At 31.5% G+C, this 6,250-nt stretch overlaps 1 long non-coding RNA gene across 1 annotated transcript; it reads left to right on the top strand.

The window, feature by feature from the left end:
* The first annotated feature begins 3,939 nt into the window (after nucleotides 1–3,939).
* LOC132799535 (uncharacterized) lies at nucleotides 3,940–5,874 on the top strand. The gene is made up of 3 exons (XR_009634252.1): nucleotides 3,940–4,387; nucleotides 4,500–4,560; nucleotides 5,750–5,874. It is a non-coding gene; the product is annotated as an uncharacterized LOC132799535 (long non-coding RNA).
* The last annotated feature ends 376 nt before the right edge of the window (nucleotides 5,875–6,250 follow it).

Raw genomic sequence — 6,250 nt, 5'->3', positions numbered from 1 at the left:
TGTATGGTACCCGTGCCTCCGAATATTACAATGATCTCTTTTTTTTTTTTTTTTTTTTGGGTTCCTTTTTTTTTTTTTTTGGTTTCTGAGTAATAATATAGCCATAATTACCCAAAAAAGAAAAAAAAGAAAAAAAAAGAAAGAGTAATACTATAGCCATATTCATTAAAACAAATTAAAGTAATAATATAGCCACATAGGTATCAACTTTATTTACCACTTATTATTAGATAAAATCAATAAATAAACTTTATTTATCTACTATGATCAATGCTTAAAATTTTGATATTGATAAAAATATCAAAAGTTTAAAATATAAAAATTTGCATGAATATATCGGAAAGTATCGAAAATCAATAAAAACTTACAAAAAATAATGGAAATTGATGGAAATTTATTTTAAAAAATAAATTTTTTTATTAAAACTTTAGAATTAGCCTATTTAATCAATCAATTACTAAATTGAGTATAAAAATTGAAAAAAATATAAAAATTGAAAAAATATTGAATAGGTGTTATATTTCTCTTAATTAATTTAATTTATAGTAAGTAACAATTATCATAAATAAATTATTATTGATAAAAATATGCCCAAAAAAATATATATTTGATAAAACTTATTTATTAATTAAGATAAAATAATTATTATAATTACATTATATTTTATATATATCATCATAATACTCATAGAATTCTTTGGTGGTTAAAAATTATTAGTCTCTTCCTTATTTTTATTTTAAGATATGAAATGTAAAAAGTAATTATTAAAAGATATGTTTTCTTAATAATTTTTCATGTAATTATTAATATGTCAACTATAAAGATCTTATATTAAATGTAGTTATTCTTTTATTTTTATTTGCTCAATGTAATTAATTTAAATACTATCAATATCAATTCTACGTAATATTATATTTCCTTGTTATTATTTTTCATTCTTATATAATCAATTATTAACTTGTAATTACAAAATTTTAATTAATCCATCTTATATAAAATGTATATCAAGTATATATATATATACACATTATCAATAAATATAACATATTAAGGTTATTTAATTTAATTCAATCCGTTTTATTTATATCATTAAATATTTGAAAGATAATTAAAAAATAAACACTATTTGTTAAATTAGTTTGGTAAAATAATTTGTTAAACATCAATAATATTTATGAATTTTTTTATAAAAAATTTCATAAATATTTCAAAATTTTCATAGAAATTTAAAAAATTTACATATAAATTTTTAAAATTTCAATGGATATTATGATTTTTTTAACCAAATTGTTAAAGATTTGATATGGATATTTTGACGGAAATTTTTATAAAAGTTTTAAAAATTTTGATGAATATTATGAAAATTCTACTCGTTTTCAATTGGGACTTAAATTTTATTTTTCAGCCACTTAAAAAAACAAAACTTTTTGAAAAATTTTGACAGAAATTTCATATATTTAAAATCTTGGATATAATAAATTATGGTATCAATAGAAAGCCAACTTCTCATCAATCCAACCATGATATCACATTAGTTTTTTTAATTTTAATTTTTTTTTTTAAAAGATGACATTAGTTGAGAAACAACATGATCAGCCTTGGTTAGTTTGTCTCTTTTGGCTATAGGTCCAGTAGCAAAGCCTCGGTTAGAATGCTTGTCGTATGACCTTAATGTCCTATTTGTACCCATGCATACTTGCTTGTCCTTTTTTATTTTTTATTTTTATTTTAATATGAAAACCTAGTTTGCTTTTTTATAATTATGTATATATATATATATATAGATATATTTGTTCAGACCAAGGTTATACTCGTGGTCTGTCCATTTTAAAATTTTAAATTCATCGAATTACTAAAAAACACCTAATTGTAGTCATGTTGTCTACTAAATTTTGGAAGGTGTGTCGTATTTCGGAACTTACGACCCAAATGGTCTTAAATCAAGCTAACTTTAATTAAGCCTAGCAGTGATTCAGGTGGAGCATCTGATAAAGGGGGCGTATTGATTCTTTGTTTAATCAAATAAATATGTAAATGATGAGTAGTACCACCCTTTTCTTGCATTATGATATTTTGAGCATTGGCTCCTTTTGAATTCGTTCATGTAAAATTCCCAAGTTTAATTGAATATCTAAATCGAAGTATTTTTAATGTTGATGCCAATTCAATATGAATATTATAGCACAAACAAATGAAATGTCTGCAACTTCGCTGCCTCAGTGCCTTCACAAAAAAATTCGTTTTTGTGAAATTATGACCAAGTTGCACGTGCAATGCAACGTTCAACTAGCTTTCCCAGATATTCCCTAATACATTTATTCTCGTTTAGATGTTTTGAAGTTATTTTAAGAAATTATATAGTTTCTAAATGACAAATGTCAATGGGTGAGAGTTTCGGTAGACTGTTAATTTAAATTTGTTTTCTGAAAAAGAAATAAAACCTTATCACATTATTTAAACAAACCTTAATAAATAGTGTTGTCAAATTACCAATATTATTTAATGATGATAGGATGTATTTAAATTAATAAAAAAAAACTACAATTATTATTAGTTAAGTATTAATTGGTGATGGATACTGCTTATTTTTTTATTTTTATCAATAAAAAAAGTTAAAAAATTAAAATTCTTATTAATAAATAGGATGGATTCTACAAATTTTATTATATGGGGCTCACTATTCGAATTTTCCAATTGCAAATTTAGTGCTAAATTTTGCACAAAAAAATCGCATTACAAAATTTTCCACTTGCCATTTGTGAGGGAAAAAGCCGTCCCATGCTATAATTTGGCAATTCAATGTCAAAATAGCACTCCATTAGTGATGCTATGAGGAGAATGAATTACATCAAAAGTAATGTGCCAAGGACGGAACTACACTTGGAGCTGAGGTGGCCATGGCCCCATTGCCCTTTTTTAATTTTATTTTTACCATATAGTAATATAGTTTAAGCTTTTATTTTGTACCTTACATGTATGGTCCCGTATTTTTTTTAATTTTCATGATTATCAAGTAGAGTTTGTAATTATCTATTAAATATCATTAAAACAGTTAAAATAAAAAATTAACTGTATAAAGAAAATTAACGGATTTATCATTTAGATAAAGGTGATCAAATTATGTATGTTATAATTTTTTACCATAAATTAAATTTTTCATAGAGTAATAAGACTGTTAAAGTATATTACCATCATTGACAAATAAAAAAATAAAAATCTATTACTTTTAAGAGTCCTTTTCTTATGATGCACTGTAACACCCCGTCCCGAACCATGTCGAAATTTTTGCACGTTGACCGAGGTTGACTGTTGACCGTTGACCGAAGTGGTCCAAAGTTGACTTTTTGATCCGGTTGGAATTCTGGGTTGACTGAGATACTGTTACGAAGTACACGTTGGCACGAGTTCGTAGACTGGTAGCACGTTGAAAACGGAGCTACGGTTTGAAAGTTTTGAGCAAAACAAGTTGGGGTCCAAACTATCCAAGGGGTGCCGGGGTTGACTTTTTATTCATGCAAGGTTGAGCTTTGACTCATGCATGGTTGTGAAGTACTCGTCGATACGAGTCCGTAGACTAGCGGCACGTCCGATTTGGACATGTGGTTTGAAAGTTATGGACCTGTAAAGTTTTTCAAATACTGTATTATTTTATTATTATTTTTACACGTATAACGATGTGCCACGTGTGACTCAATGAAGGTGGCCATGTGTCACCATGGTGAAATGCCATTGACATGTGAAAAAATCAAATTATTTTATTATTTTTGAATAATAATATTATTATTAATATTATTTAATTATTTCTTTCTTTATTTCTTTTTCTTTTCCTTTTTCTTTTCTTTTTCTTTTTCTTTTTCTTTTTCTTTTCCCCACGTGGGAAAACACCAATCCTTTCTTTTTCTTTTTCTTTTTCTTTTTTTTTTCTTTTTCCTTCTTCTTCCCCGAAATACACACACACACGCAGCTTTTCTTTCTTCTCTCCCGACCGTCCCTCTCTCTCCTGTGTTTCAAATTCCGGCCACCCATAGCCCTCACGCGCCAGCCACCAAGGAAGCCCGCCACTTCGCGAGCTTGGCCGCCAAGTTTCACGGCCAGCCGCCGCCGGACGCGTGCCGATCGGGCCGGAGAAGCCGCCGGCCGGCCAAGTTTCTCTCTCCTCTTTTCTTGTGTTTTCCGCCCAGCCCACTCCCAATTGAGCCTCCTATCCCCCTATTTTGGATCCTCTGAATCCAAAAATGGCCTCCAATCCCAAAAATTCGAAGCGGTTTGCGAGATATGGAGAAGTGAACACCGGCCGAACCTTTCCGGCCAAATTCCGGCCACCTCCAGTGGAATTGGGGTCGATGGAGACCGGATTGGTGATCCTCGTTCCACGAGCTTCGATTCGGTATATCATTCGACCATTTTGGTTAAAGTTTGCGTTTAAGCCCCCGGGTACCGGGTATTATTTACCCGATTAAAATATTATTTTATTTGACTGTCTATGAATTTTGTTCTAGGAGCACCGGTGAGTCGTAGAATTGATCCCGTGGTGGATCATGGGTTAATTGCGTGCTCCAGGTGAGTGACCCACCTTTAAAAATATTTTTGGGGTAATTAATTGTATTTATGTGGTATTAAATTGATATCTGTAATTTGTGCTCATGTGGTGTATTTTAAATATAATCGGGAAAAAGATTATTTTATATATATATCTACCCATTGGTCCTAAATGAAATGTTGGGGTCATTAGAAAATTCCCGATTATTATTTTATATTGATTAAATGATATTTATTACACATGAGTAAGTATTTTCAGTAATTCGTTGTGTTTGGATTTTATATAAATTTCGGGCATAATTGGGTTAAATATTTTATGAAAATATTTGTTTAAGTTGGTGGTTTAATTTTATAAATTATGCCCGCGGTATTTCAATTGTTGAATCTCGTATTACGAGAAAAGGTATGGTTTTATCTGTTATCGATGTTTCGTACCGGGTTGTTTAAGTAAAAATATGTGGGATGGTGTTTTGTGAAAATATGGTATACTTCCCACGGTGGTTTTTGGAAAAACGGTACGGTTGGTTGTTATTGTTTATTTTTAGACGCACTCATACAGTATTGGTGTTCTGGTGTATGGTGTATGGACACGTGGTAGCACGCGGTTATTATATGGTTTAGCGTGCGGTTATTACTTCACCCGTGAGTTGCCATTGGACCGTGGGCAGGCAAGGTTATTGTTGTGCACAGCCGCCCCCCTCCTTGGCCGGGTGATGGTTTTTAGCAGTCGGTACTGTCGGGACGCCGAAGTGACCACTGCAGGTTTCTCTCTTTAACCTCCCGCCAGTCGGTGCTCGGGACGCTGGGTATCGGAGGGCATCACCGGTATATGGTGTGGTGCGTCAGGTGTAATTGTCGGTGTAAATTGCAAATAATGTTTTAAACCCAAAGGTGTTCTAAAATTATTTATTACAATTTATTGCAGTTTATTTATATTTGGGGTGTTTATTTATGTATTTATTTATTTATTTGTTGTTTATTAAATTATTTGGTCCCTTGGTTTTCGGGAGTACGTACATCGGGTTTTGTGAAAATGTTTTAAAAGGGGAACTTTTCCAACTGAGAGAACTGTAAGGGTTTTGAGAGAAATTATTATTTTCCAATTAATTATTATCTATCTACTGTATTACCGTGGTATTATATTGTATAGTAGATATGGTCACTCATTGAGATGATTAGCATCTCACACTCTTAAATTCCGTTCCCCTAGGTCCAGGTTGGAGACGTTGATTGTCCGGGGCGAGCCCAACGTCTCAGTTCGTTGCCGAAGGTTCAAGAAGTTTTTCTTCCCTTTTTCCTCTCTATCTTGTATTGTTTCCATATGTCACTTTATAAATTCCACATTTTTTGTATAATGCTCTGTATACTGTATTGGACGTGTGGTTGTTAATTATGCACTGGGTTGCTGCTGTTGTTTTATTTTGAAGTGCTGCAATTTGTGGAACCAATTTTTAGTTTGCGGGAGGAACAAGGGGATGAGTATAGAAGTGTGTTTTCAGTGCAGGTAATTTGTGGTAAGTAAATCCCTTAGGGGAGGCTCTGTCGGATTTTCCATTGGAGGGTCCGGTAGGGTTTCCCTGGGATCAGGGCTGTCTAGGGTTCCGGAGAAGGAATTCTGGACGGGTCCTGACATGCACTATTCATCAAATTATGAACTGACCTCCATTTTAGGGAGGTTATTAACCATCACCAAGCCACACAAAATTTTAAC

The sequence above is a fragment of the Ziziphus jujuba genome, chromosome 1, assembly GCF_031755915.1.
Source record: "Ziziphus jujuba cultivar Dongzao chromosome 1, ASM3175591v1".
In the NCBI taxonomy this organism is placed as follows: Eukaryota; Viridiplantae; Streptophyta; class Magnoliopsida; order Rosales; family Rhamnaceae; genus Ziziphus; species Ziziphus jujuba.
Note: the sequence above shows the minus strand (reverse complement) of the source record. Positions and strands in the feature narration are given on the sequence as shown.